The sequence below is a fragment of the Papaver somniferum genome, chromosome 9, assembly GCF_003573695.1.
Source record: "Papaver somniferum cultivar HN1 chromosome 9, ASM357369v1, whole genome shotgun sequence".
Classification (NCBI taxonomy): Eukaryota; Viridiplantae; Streptophyta; class Magnoliopsida; order Ranunculales; family Papaveraceae; genus Papaver; species Papaver somniferum.
In genome coordinates this window covers 81,100,155-81,115,181 of record NC_039366.1, presented here as the reverse complement: position 1 = coordinate 81,115,181, position 15,027 = coordinate 81,100,155, and positions in this window count along the sequence as shown.

Sequence of the window (15,027 nt, the reverse complement as noted above, 5' to 3'; positions counted from 1 at the left end):
GGAGTAGGTAATCTTCTTTAAGCTAAGGTCCACAAGAAAAAAAATACTTTTAGAAGAATTTTGCTTACAAATGTGATTGAAGATATATCTGAAGCACCTTTATTCGAAGCTAACTTGTCGTAACTAAACTTGATAGAGACATCTTTCTTGATGGACAAAGTCTAGTCCAAAATATCTCTAACACAACACAAACTTGAATCCCCTTATGATCAGTCACACACGAAACGGAGTCTGTTAACAACGGATTATCACAAGATGTTTTTAGATCCGCAAATGGTTCTAAAGATCCTGTCAACACTTTGATCTAGTTTGAGTGACCCTTATGTCAGAAGAGAAGGCTCTCAAGAATAATCAACTAGGTACAATCAAAGTTTCCACAACCATTAGTCAATCAGGTCAATAATCCAAGACTAAAATAATAATGCAATTATCTAGTTCCCCACCAACGGTACTCATAGAGCTTCTTGATCCTCACAGAAGTCTTTAAACGAGTGGTCGTAAGAAATTTCGCCTAATTAGGGTACTTTCCTCTCCGAATAGACGGCTCCACCAGAAACAACACGAATGAAATTTGCCTGGCTCTTATGATAATTTGCAAGAAATGCAAACTCAAGTATATATAGACTAAGGTTGTTTGGACAATATGGAAATTCCAAAACCGAAAATATTCTCAAGATATGCAATAAAGTACCTAATTTCGGTTTTTCTATTTCCAATTAAATGTCAAACAATATTTCTGAAATCTCTCTTAGAACATTTTTATTATTAATTTAGCACATTAGATAATAAACTTGTTAATGGTGGTTTTCGGTTTAGGGCTAAAATCGTGAAACCCTGTATTTTAATACGTTGTCGTCCTGCAAAGGAACAAAAGCCATTTGGAAGTGATGAGTGCATAAACCTTTTCACTTACATATGTATTGAGCAATTCAACATATTTATTGAAATTTATCCAGAATGGTGCATGAAGCAACAATCCTAGATATTCTGTAAATTTTAATATATCGCATTATTTACTAATGCATGGCACGCTTAGTATTTTCCTGTCCTATATTCCCCAGATGAACTTTCAATATTGGCATGACATGACGATTAATGTTCACTCGCAGCAGAGTAGCATGAATATCCCGAAGTGTCAGTATTGAAATCTGCATGAAAACACTCGCGTAGGATACACCACCCTCTGACAAAGAGATTAGCGTGTTAACACACCTTTTAGTTAAAAGTTAGCGCGATCGAACGCGTTTAAATTCCTTAAAGGAAATCTAGACTGTCCATATCAGTCTTAAGAAACAATTACGGCCACATGATTTGGAAATTTAATAGGCCTAGCCTACTCCTAACGGAACTAGGCGATCGTCATGATAAACACCGACGAGCCCACTAGCATCCCTGCCGGTCGAAATTCCTTTAGCTCGTCCGCTACCTCCTTGAACGTTCACCAAAACATGGGTGATCGCGCTGTCTAAAAATAGCTCAAACTAGCTAAGACCGGCAAAAGCGGTCTTAAAAGCCATCGCATCCGTCCAACTTAGCCGGCCTAGTTGGACGGCTTAGATCGCATCTTGAACGATCAAAGAAGCGCTGGTGTGTTTATCGGCGACCCAGCTACACCCATGGTTGATCGACTGCCTCACGGCAAGCCAAGAGCATATAGAATCGTTCACCCAAAGTAGGGTGAACGCGCTGCTTTAGAAACCCCAAGTTGTGTTTGCAACAACAAGGTACTGTCGCAAATCGATCATGATCGTCCATCTTTGCCAGCCAAAGTAAGGGGATTAGACTCAATTCCAGGCGGGCCAAAAGAGGTCAGCACGCTCATTGGCGCCCCGCCATTGCATATGGCCGATCGGCCTGCTCAAATCAGCGCCCAACGCTTCAAATCGTTTAGCCAAAATAGGGTTGGTTGCACGACCCCTAAACCCTAAAATTACATTAATGGCAATAAATAACTGCCGCAAATCATCTCGTCCATCCAAATTCTCTAGCCTAGTTGGGTGGTGTAGATTTATTTTCAGAAAACCAACAAGGTAGCATTGTGACCACCGGCCATCACTCCTCTACAAGGAGCGACCGACCAAGTGAAAGCTCGCCCATAAGGCCCTAAAACGATTACCCAAAGGTGGCCGGTCGTGCTACTATTTTAAGATGCTCAATTCGTGACTGATTCAACCGAGCTCTAAAACTACGATGCATCTAGCACATCGATTATTTTTCAGCTGCATGTTTGTAAGCGATGCTTTATAAACATCGACTATAAACGATGCTATGCAGATATTGATTTCACAAATAACTTATTATTTAACCTAAAAGCACAATGTGCTGATTTTAGCGGCGAGTCTCATGACTTACCCATTTATTCGAGACATCAAACATGTCACAAACTGGGGGATACTCACTGGAGTATTGGTCTGGCGGTTTACAGCGTGCGGCATGCAACGCGCCCATTAAGAGAAAGTGTCAGGAAGGACGGACGGTTAACAATAATGAGAGTAGTGGGTGAAAGCATGATCAGTTTTCCTTCATAACGGAAACACGATGATCACCACCTTCCGCACTACTCCACTACTTAACTTCCTCCACTTCCTATGAGATCAGGGTGCGCTCAATGACTTATATAAATAGGTTTTTCAACCTATTTCAAGAAACAACAAGTGTTATCAACACACGTAGACAGAAACCATTTTCTGATACAAGTCATAAAACAGCCACACCTTTATAATTCAACATTCTGATCTCAAACACCTTCTTCGCTTCCCTCCCTAAGATCAACCCTTCCCCTTCACTTGTGACCGGATTGAATCTGGAACGACCATTTCTTGGTGTAGGCCAGAGTCTTACAGATTGATCTCTCAAATCTAAAAGTACTCATGTGCAGTGCATTTGTTTAGGGTTTGAATTCATTTCTCATCAACACACCCCAAATTTACCAAAAGTAGCAGAATCAGTTTTTACCCTCAAATAACTGGCGACCACAGTTGGAGATTAATCTCTCGGTTGCAAGATCAATTTTCGATTTCATTTCAGTTTTCTCAAATTCAAGATGGTTGGTCTTAGGATCAATTCAACTCCAAACTCCGAGCAGAATCCTTCAAATGATGATGCTCCTCCTTCCAACGCTCTATCTGATCGCACAGCCAACAGAGAAGTTCCAACCCTGATAGAATTGGATCGAGTACAGGAAATACACACGAGGAACATGGACGTTATGAAAGAGACGATAGAGAACATACTCAACTTCCTCGTCAAGCTGACATCGGATTTGAGCGGCTTCTCTGCTCCGGAGATTCCAACATTGAGGGCTAACTCTTCAACCGGTGATCGTCCTCAAGTCAACAGCTTCACCACCAACCAGCGGCCAGCGGACCAGGAAGCGGATTCTTTAGTGGAAAATTTGTGTGAACCTCTACACCTCTCAAAGGATCAACGAGCGGAGATATTTGCTGCAATCGATCATATAGCTCTAGACGCACGTTTGACTCCTTCGCGCAATCAAGCCTTAAAAACATCAGAGATATCCATAAATAATGTCATGTTTACTGAAGATGACATGATGGCATAGGAAGGTCACAACTAGGGGTGTAAATAATACCCGAAAATACTCGGCCTGCCTGTATCCGCCCGAGCCCGCCTGTACCCGAAGTAGCCCAAAGCCTGTTATGGCCCGTCATGGACCATCCGGCCTGGACTGAATTAATTTATTGGGCGGTCTCGGGCTTTGCGATTAATTATGATGCCCGGCCTGATACCCGGCCTGGTGCCCGGCCTGAAAGCCTTATATGTGCCATTAATCATTTAATATCCTCTTAAAAAGACTTAAAAGTTACAATTTTATAATTGTCAATTTTGTGTCAAGAAAAATAAAATATATAATTGTTTTTTTACTTATAATTAACCTTTTCAAAACATTAATGGTAATATATTTTCTTATTAGAAAGTTTATTGTACTCTAATTAATTATTTATTATAGGCTAAAATTTAAAATTTGTCAGTGTAATTTAAATATAAAATAATACTATCACTTACGATATGCGATGTTGGAAAGGAAAGGATATTTTATTTAATACCGTTCATTTGAAAATTTAAACTTGAAAAAAAAAATTCAAAATAGTGGCATGTCCGGCCCGATCTGGCCTGCCCGTATAAAAAGCGGGCTTTGGGCGGTCTTTGGGAGCAAATTATCTACTTGTGCCCAGCCTGTCCGGCCTGAATTTGTTTACGGGCTCACAAATATTAAGCCTGGCCTTCCCGGCCTGTCTTAGTTTTTGGGTCGGGCGGCCCGGCCTGCCCGAATTTACACCCCTAGTCACAACAGAGCCCTGCATGTTACTGCACGCATCAAGGGTTCAGAATTCAAAAGGGCTCTTACTGACACGGGAGCATCCTCGAATGTCATTACTCTTAAAACTCTCAGGACAGCCAGGGTTCGACCAGACAAAATCATACGACATCCTACCATGATGGCGGACTTCGAAGGAAACCAAACCAGCATGTACGGGTATGTTAATTTGAATATATCAGTACGACATGTCCAGTCGAAAGTATAATTCGAAGTAATAGAGAAGGAGTCAGACTACCACATGATACTAGGGAGACCATGGCTTCATGATAATAAGATTGTCCCCTCAACGTATCACCAATGCCTGAAAACCATGTTGAATGAAGAAGTTGTTCGCATTCCTGCGTCATTGTCTCCTTATGCACCGATTTGTGGCGTGGAACTGTTTGAGCCAAAGGAGAATTCACAAGATTCATCAAGCAAGGTTTACTGCACTTTGATCCCCACATGGGTGTCGATCGAGGAGGAAAACCGGATCGCATTACTGAGAACAGAGACCAAGTCTCGCGGCGCGCCTCTGCTAACAGGACGCACTAACTCTTCTTCATCAAGCGAAGGCTCAGCTCATCTCCATACTAACAGGGAACGTACCTTTGTGGCAAGAAGGGAAAACTGTATACCGGCGACGCTGTTAGCAATTAGCAGGGGAGGCTATCACCCAGTCACTCTGCCCAATAGAATGCAACAACAACGACAGGCTGCAAGAAGAAGTACCAGATGCTCCACGACAATTACAGGACGACACCGACTCCACAACTGATGACTCGAAGTCATCAATATCGGGGATGAAGAGTCTCCAAGACCTATCTCCATCAGTTCGACTCTATGTGCAGACGAACGCACAAAGCTCGTGAATCTTCTCAAGGAGTATCAAGACATATTTGCATGGACATATGAGGAAATGCCCGACCTAGATGAAAAACTGGTCACTCATCATCTACATATAATACCTGGATCCAAACCAATCAAACAATCTCTAAGGAAGTTCAGGCACGATGTGGAGGAGCAGATCAAGACCGAGATTCAGAAGCTGCTGACTGGTGGCTTCATCAAGCCCATTCACCATCCTACTTGGTTAGCCAACGTAGTTCCTTTAAAGAAGAAAAGCGGCCAAATTAGATGATGTGTTGATTTCAGAGATCAGAACAAATGCTGCCCCAAGGACGATTTTCCCCTTCCCAACATTGACAAGTTAGTAGACGCTATTAGTGGACATGGCATGTTCTCTTTCATGGATGGGTACAACGGATACAACCAGATAAAGATGTATGAACACGACGCAAGTAAGACAGCTTTTTGAACTCCTCTCATAAACTTTTACTATACTGTGATGCCTTTCGGTTTGAAAAATGCTGGTGCTACCTATCAACGCGCCATGACTGCATTTTTTCATGATATGATGCACAAGCAAGTTGAAGATTACGTAGATGACATAGTGGTCAAATCGAAGACTCGAGCAGCCCATACTGACATCCTACGACAAGTGTTCGAGAGGTGTCGCGAGTACAAATTGAAGATGAACCCTTTGAAATGCGCTTTCGGAGTCTCTTCTGGCAAATTTATGGGATTCCAAGTCACCTCTGAAGGAATCAAGGTTGATCCAACCAAAACACAAGCTATTCTCACGATGCCTCCTTCACAAACTGTGAAAGAACTTCATATCTTCATGGGCAAGGTAAACTACATCCGACATTTTATACCTGGTTTGGCTCAGCTTATCGCTTCATTCACCCCCTTGTTGAAGAAGGGAGCAAGTTTCATTTGGACCACAAACCAACAAGAAGCGTTTCGGAAGATCCAACAAATATTTTCATCACCCGCTGTCATGAAATCTCCCATACAACGAAGATCGTTATGCCTCTATACTGCCTCTAGCGATGCTGCCGTTGGGGCCCTCCTTGCCCAAGTGGATGATGAAGGGATCGAACACCCTATATACTACTTCAGTCGTACTTTAAGGGATGCTGAACTCAGAAACCCCAAAGTAGAGAAAGCATGTTTAGCGCTAGTTCATGCTGTGCAGAAATTCAGACATTATCTACTGTCGAGCAAAGTGGTGTTAATATCTAGAGCTGACCCTATCAAGTTCTTACTCTCAAAACCGACCTTGATAGGTAGACCGACCAAATGGCTGCTCCAGACGTCAGAGTTTGATATAACGTGCGCTCCTCCAAAAGCTATCAAAGGGCAAGCGGTAGCAGATCTGCTAGCGGCATTCTCAGGAGAAGGAACTACCGCACTGCATGAAGACCTTCCTGGGGAATTTCCAGAAATCTCTTTTGTCAAAGAGGAAGCGTGGCTATTATATGTCGACGGTTCTGCTACTCCTAGTAGTAATACGGGAAGAGCGGGTATAGTTCTAGTTTCTCCAATGGGAGAAGTCTTTTCACATTCTTTCAAGCTGGACTTTCAGTGCACCAACAATTCGGCAGAATACGAAGCTTTCCTCATAGGATTGTCACTAGTCAAACAAGCAGGAGCCACACACCTGGAAGTAAGAGGCGACTCTAAATTACTGGTCAATCAGATGAATGGAGTATACTCACTCAAAGAGGTGATATTGGCCCCTTATAGATCCGAGGCGCAAAAACTATTGAACTACTTTGCTGATGCGACCATAACCCATATTGGCCGTAATAACAACAAACACGCCGATTGCCTAGCCACATTAGCCTCGAAGCTGCAATTCGAAGGATTGGAAGAAACTTTGATCGTAAGGAGACGGACTGTGGCGTCAACATGGCTCTCACAATCCAAAGATATTGAAGCCAACAACTGGAGAACTCCAATTGTTCAAGAGCTAAAGAGTTCGCTCTCCTAAGAAAAGGTCGGTCTCAAAACCCTTCAAAGATTTTTCATGTTTCATGGAGTGTTATACCACCGGAATCCAGATGGGTCTCTGTCAAGATGTCTCGGAGACGAGGAAGCACAACTACAACTTAACCGTATCCACGACGAGATCTGTGGACAAACGTTGGTAGTGACTCTTTACCGACGTCTTCAACGCCTTGGATACTACTGGCCGGATATGGAGACTCAATCCTGATCGCTCCAAGGTTCTTCCTCTAGTTGTCAGGCGCCACCGCATCAATTGGAGGTCTTTAATGTTGGTTATGCTGGGGAATAGAGAGAACCGTACATCAATTATCTTCGCGATGGTGTGCTGCCTGCCAACAAGAAGGATGCAGCCAAGTTGAAACAGAAAGCCAAAAGATTCGTATTTCATGAGGAAATCCTATACCGCAAAATTTTTGGAGGTAATCTGCTACGATATTTGGCAAAATATGAAATCCAAATTATGTTGAAGGAAACGCATGAAGGCGAACACCAAGGAAAGAAGAAGTTGTTCATCCAAGTGCACGAAAATTATTACTGGCCATCTATGGAAGATGATGCAGCGACGTTCGTTCAGAAATGTCATGAGTGTCAGACTCACGGGAATCTCATTCATGCGCCTTGCACACCGCTTCATTCAGTAAGTAGCCCATGGCCTTTCTACAGCTGAGGACTTGATATTACTTGGAAAATCAATCCACCATCGTCAAAACGACATGAGTGCATCAAAACCGCGACCAAATACTTTACCAAATGGGTTGAAGCCAAGTTGGCGTACCTAAGCATATCATTAAGGAACCACTGGAGCGACAATTGCAGCATTAATTAAGAAATACATCATCTGTCGGTTTGGCGTACCTAAGCATATCATTACTGATAATGGTACCCCCTTTGCTAACAAGCAAGTACAAGATCTGCTTGAAGAATACGGAGTTAAACAGACTTTCTCTACTCCTTACTACCCTCAAGGGAATGAACAAGACGAAAGTACCAAAAAAACTCTGATTCGAATTCTTAGTCGAACAGTGCACGATAATCCCAGGACGTGGCATGAGAAACTATGATCGCTGTCGTAGGCGTCAAATATAATTACACTTTCTTACTACTCAAAATATATTATGAAGCAAGGGCAAGAAAGGATCGTTCCCACAGAGAGGTCTAGGTTGTCGTCTGTTTCGATTTCTTATATAAACAAAAGGGGGATTTTTCTGATTTTATGTAAAGGGAATTAAACTAAAAGCAACAAACCAAAGCAAGCACGCAAATATGTGAAAATATTGGTTAAGGATTTCATCTTCAATCACAACTAGAATTGAATTTTAATCTCAACTTTTATCAAAGGCCCTAGGATACCTTGATCCCAAGAATATCCCGCAAATCTCCTCTTATCATCAACAAACACATTAAAAGATGTGAATATGAATTCTATCTAAGAGAACAACCTAACATGTAAAAGCACTAATCAAGTTTAATTCCCTAGATGCACTAAGTTCTATGAAATTAGGCCAATCTAAGTAATCGAACGTGTAAAAGCACTAATCCGTTTTAACAAAGGTTATGATTCATATGCGATTAATAAGATGTATCACTACAAGATGCTACTAAAAATCAGATATTAACAACTTTTACGTATTGAAAACCCTAATATAGTTGTAGAGATGAAAATAAATCCAATTGATTCCGGACTCAACCAAACTAGCATTCAAATCATATAATTATAAAAACCATGAATCATAAACGATGGAATTGAGACAAAACTAATTCATTGAATCAAATAACATGTTTGATGAAATCAACTTTATCCTGTAACCAATAATTGTATTTAGTTACTCATATTACAAAGAAGATGAATAATGGTGGTTTCCCCCTAAAGGGGCCCTAGGTTTTTGATGTAGAACTTGTGATATGAGATTCGATGATCCCATTCTACATGACCTAATACCTTTTTATAGGTTTACATTGCTTGGCCATCAAGTAATTAGTTGGGTTTAGGAACCCGACCCAAAAATATGACCTAACGACTCCAAACGTGCCCTTAGGCCTTCCAAAGTGTAAACACACGTTTCCTACTACCTAAGTTTGCGAACCCGGTCCGCAAGCTTCGAATTCCAGCAGAAATTTTCGGAATTAAGTCTGCGAATCCGGTATACGAACCCAGTTCGCGGACTTCACTGTCTTCAGTATTTGATAAAAACTGTTTGGGCCACAACTTCTTCATCCGAACTCGGAATGACCTCATTCTTTTTGCATTCTTTTTATCTTTAAATTATATTCAAGATTATGATGAGAAATCCTTAATTTGAATGAGTTAAGATCAGTCTTTGGACCTTCTCTTGATTTTGAGCGTTTTGCTCCTTTTCGTCGCTTTTCTTCCACTTCTCTTGGACTTAGGCACTTGGATTCTTGGAATACTTATCTTACTAGATCTTGTCAGCACTTTATAGCTCCTTTTTGGATGATTCACCTATTAGATACAAATAAGAAAAAACAATAGTAATAATACGAATACATGCAAGAATAATAGCTAAACACAAGTATGGAATGAATACTAAAATCATATGAATTATGCACTTATCAAACTACCAATGGCACCGTGGGCGTACCGAGCAGATCCTAGGAGCTCTACTGACGTTTCTCCTTATTCAATTGTCTATGGCGCGGACACAATCCTCCCAGCAGAGATTAAAATCCTGTCAGCTAGAATTGCAGCGGCGAGTGGAGTCCAATGGAATGAGGTCAAAGCATCAAGTACCAGAATCGCGAAATTGGATACTCTGGACTCCAAGAGAGTTAAAGAGGAAGAACATGCTCAAGCATACAGAAACAGGATCTCGAGAGCCTACGATAAAGCTGTGAAACCACGAGTATTTAAAATAGGAGATCTGGTGTTGAAGACTACTAAGCATATTCAACAAGACATGTCCGCACCAAAGTTTTCTCCAAAATGGGAAGGTCCCTACGTGATTATCAAGGCTTATAACAGTGGATACTACAAGATTGTCAAAGAGGATGGAGGTAAATTGGAAGCAGTCATCAACGGAAAATGGCTCAAGGCATATTACGCCTGACTATTATTCCATCCCTCGCTGTCTCACGACGCGACAATCAGGCATTTTCATTCTTCTCGTATCTTAGTTATCAAGTTCTTCATTAGTTAAAGCATATTAATGTAAGCTCCATTCGTTTTCCAAAACCCAATGCAATTCATTCTCAGAAGCAATGTTCAAAACCCCAAAAAAAAAAGACGATCAAAACGCCATTGTGCCTACTTATTCAAAACAATAAATATAAGTACGGTTCAGAAAAGGCCATTCAACAAGTTGTAGTTCCTTGAAAGCATCATTTTCAGCCTCTCCTGATACCTTTCAGTCCTACTCTTCAAGTTTTGGATCTCCTGTTCCACCTTCTCAGATTCCGTATCCAGGGTCTTTTCCTCTTCCAAGATAGCTTTCGCAGCAGGAACGACATTGGTGATGATACTGGCTCGATCAACTTTGATAATATCAAGGCGCTGCCACAACCAGCCCACGTTGAACTCCATGGATTCACATGTAGATACCATATATTCCCGCTTTACAATAGTTGATCCAGCGACATCACAAATGGATGTACCTTCCATCTCGGCAACCATGGGTAGAAGATAGTTCACCGTGGTAACTAAAGTAGATGAGCAATGCCGCACCACTTCCTAGTTGCAATATGGTCGTACCTTCTCCATATTTTTGTGTACAAAGGCACGAACTCCTTCCTCACTAGAAAATCGCCAACAACCCGGTAACTAGAAGATAAACATCTCATGTGAACATCGAAAGGCAGGCTTGCATTGGGGTACTCGTAGGAGGAGATACCCAAATCAGCGTCTTCCAGGTCAGCAGCAGGCGTGTTTGAGCTTGAAGGGAGGGGAGTCGTTAAATCATCGTCGTCAACCACTGTTACACATGTTCCAGAAGGATACCTCTACAAAAAAAAAAGAGACTCCTTTACCCACTAGTCGTGACGGACGAATACATATTCACCAGCAAAAAAAAAAGTGTAACGGTATGATCTTCTTGACTCGGAGGATCCGGGCAAGAGAGCTGTCGCAAGGCTCAGGGATTCGTCCACTCTAAAAAAATGGTTAAACGTCAAGGAAGAATTACCACTTCAAAATCAGAAAATATTTAAAGTCATACTTTGGATACAAGCCGCTTGCGTTTGGTAGAAGAATCTGGCTGAGTCGAAGAAGATGATCCACTTCTGTCTGTCATGATGAAAGCAGGTCGGCAAGAGAGTCCTTATTCCAAAGTGATGAGAGTCTTTCAGTTTTCCCTGTATATGTATGTGCATGGCGGAAACCCTAAAAGAGGACTGAACGACTGCAACAAGATCTATCTGATAGACGAGGATTCAACGCCAAACAAATCGTGCTTCTTGTTGAAACCCTAATTAAGGAACATGAAAAGACCGTTGGATGGTCGAAGAAAGAATGCATTCAGCCCAGCTCCAGGTCTTGGCATGACATAACCGACATATATGGAGGAAGCAAGGCAGTCGTTGTTCCAAATTCAGGGAAAACAGCCACTTCCCTGGTAATATTTATTTAATTAACTTAATTATTCTATTGCTTGACTGTCATCATCTAGTGCTTACCCCGCAATAACGTCGCTATTACGTGCTAAGCAGGGGACTTAATGTTGATGGTGGTTTTCGGTTCAGGGCTAAAATCGTGAAACCCTGTTTTTTAATACGTTGTCGTCCTGCAAAGGAACAAAATCCATTCGGAAGTGATGAGTGCATAAACCTTTTCACTTACATATGTGTTGAGCAATTCAACATATTTATTGAAATTTATCCAGAATGGTGCATGAAGCAACAATCCCAGATATTCTGTAAATTTTAATCTGCCGCATTATTTACTAATGCATGGCCAGCTTAGTATTTTCCTATGCTCTGTTCCCCAGATGAACTTTCAATGTTGGCATGACATGACGATTAATGTTCACTCGCAGCAGAGTATCATGAATATCTTGAAGTGTCAGTATTGAAATCTGCATGAAAACACTCGCGTAGGCTACACCACCCTCTGACAAAGAGATTAGCGTGTTAACACACCTTTTAGTTAAAAGTTAGCGCGATCGAACACGTTTAATTCCTTAAAGGAAATCTAGACTGTCCATATCAGTCTTAAAAAATGATCACGGCCACATGATTTGGCCACACAATTTAATAGGCCTAGCCTACTCCTAACGGAACTAGGCGATCGTCATGATAAACACCGGCGGGCCCACTAGCATCCCGACCGGTCGAAATTCCTTTAGCTCATCCGCTACCTCCTTGAACGTTCACCAAAACATGGGTGATCGCGCTGTCTAAAAATAGCTCAAATGAGCTAAGACCGGCAAAAGTGGTCTTAAAACCCATCGCATCCGTCCAACTTAGTCAGCCTAGTTGGACGCTTAGATCGCATCTTGAACGATCAAAGAAGCGCTGGCGTGTTCACCTCCGACCCAGCTACACCCATGGTTGATCGACTTCCTCACGGCAAGCCAAGAGCATATAGAATCGTTCACCCAAAGTAGGGTGAACGCGCTGCTTTAGAAACCCTAAGTTGCATTTGCAGCAACAAGATACTGTCGCAAATCGATCATGATTGTCCATCTTTGCCAGCCAAAGTAAGTGGCTTAGATTCAATTCCAGGCGGACCAAAAGAGGTCAGCGCGCTCACTGGCGCCCCGTCATTGCATAGGGCCGATCGTCCTGCTCAAATCAGCACCCAACATTTCAAATTGTTTAGCCAAAATAGGGTTGGTTGCACGACCCTTAAACCCTAAAATTACATTAATGGCAATAAACAACTGCCGCAAATCATCTCGTCCATCCAACTTCGCTAGCCTAGTTGGATGGTGTAGATTTATTTTCAGAAAACCAACAAGGTAGCATCGTAACCACCGGCCATCACTCCTCCACAGAGAGCGATCGACCAAGTGATAGCTCGCCCATAAGGCCCTCAAACGATCACCCAAAGGTGTCCGGTCGTGCTACTGTTTTAAGACGCTTAATTCGTGACTGATTCAATCGAGCTCTAAAACTACGATGCATCTAGCACATCAATTATTTTTCAGCTGCTTGTTTGAAAGCGATGCTTTATAAACATCGACTAAAAACGATGTTATGCAAATATTGATTTCACAAATAACTTATTATTTAACCTAAAAGCACTATGTTCTGATTTTAGCGGTGAGTCTCATGACTTGACCCATTTATTCGAGACATCAAACATGTCACAAACTGGGAGATACTCACTGGGGTATTGGTCTGGCGGTTTACAGCGTGCGGCGTGCAACACGCCCATTACGAGGAAGTGTTAGGAAGGACGGACGGTTAACAGTAATGAGACTAGTAGGTGAAAGCATGATCAGTTTTCCTTCATAACGGAAACACGATGATCACCACTCTCCGCACGACTCCACTTCTCCACTACTTAACTTCCTCCACTTCCTATGAGATCAGGGTGCGGTCAATGACTTATATAAATAGGTTTTTCAACCTATTTCAAGAAACAACAAGTGTTATCAACACAATTAGCCAGAAACCATTTTATGATACAAGTCATAAAACAGCCACACCTTCATAATTCAACATTCTGATCTTGAACACCTTCTTCGCTTCCCTCCCTAAGATCAACCCTTCTCCTTCACCTTGTGACCGAATTGAATCTGGAACGGTCATTTCTTGGTTTAGGCCAGAGTCTTACAGATTGATCTCTCGAATCTAAAAGTACTCACGTGTAGTGCATTTTTTTAGGGTTTAAATTCGTTTCTCATCAACACACCCCAAATATGGGTTATTTTGTTTTTGGTACTCACATTTTGTCCAGCTTTTGAGTTTGGTCTAACATTTGTCCAGCTTGGTGTTTGGTACTTAGAATTAACGTTGACTTGTGTTGAATGAGTTAGATTTTTGACTTCCATTTGATAATTATTAAGAAATTAAATAAATCTAATTACTATGCTGATTTACTGTTATACCCTTTCATTTTACAAAAAAAAAAGTTCCAACACCCTAATTCATCTTCTACTTCGCCGTCTCCCACCTCCACAAACACCACGATTCTGCGAAACCCCAGACCATGTATATATGTGAATGACACATGTAGTAGAAAGGATAAGAACAAAAACGTTTTGGGTAAAAACTTGCAGCCTGCTATTGAGCCCCATATTTTATCCGCGAGCCAAGATCTGTTCCTCGACATGTAGCAAAAAAACTTAAATCATGGAAGTGCCCAAATATGCATTGTAACATTAAATCTGCTCAGTGACACAAAAGAGATATTTGACGCAAAAAAACCCAAATTCAGTCAATTCCTCTTCCTCTTTGTATAACCCCGTGAACATATTCAACAAAAAAAACCCAATTGAAGAAGCAGCTCCCCAGAACCTAATCAAATTCTCTAATAAAACCCCTAATTTTTCACTTCCAATGATGATTTTTGACAACAAAATCCCTAATTTCTGCCAATGTATGCCCTAATTAAGAAAAACCTTAAACTACAAGATGCGTACCCAATTACAAATCATTCAGCAACAGTGCAACACTACCCCTTGTTTCTTAGATCTACTTAGTTTTATTTTTTTATTTTTCTTCTGATTCTTCCATTAATCGTAGTGTAGTGGTGATGTTGTATGTGAACTTTTCATATCTTACAGCAAAACGAAATTAGGATTCATTTGATTTAATATTGTGTTTGAAAAATCGGAGATGGGTGCAGTAGTGGTGATCGATAGAGAAAGTGATAGGATATATTTTATGGTAGTTGCAGTATGTGATGGTAAGTGATACGTTGTGGTGGAGACGATAGGGGCGGAGATATAGAG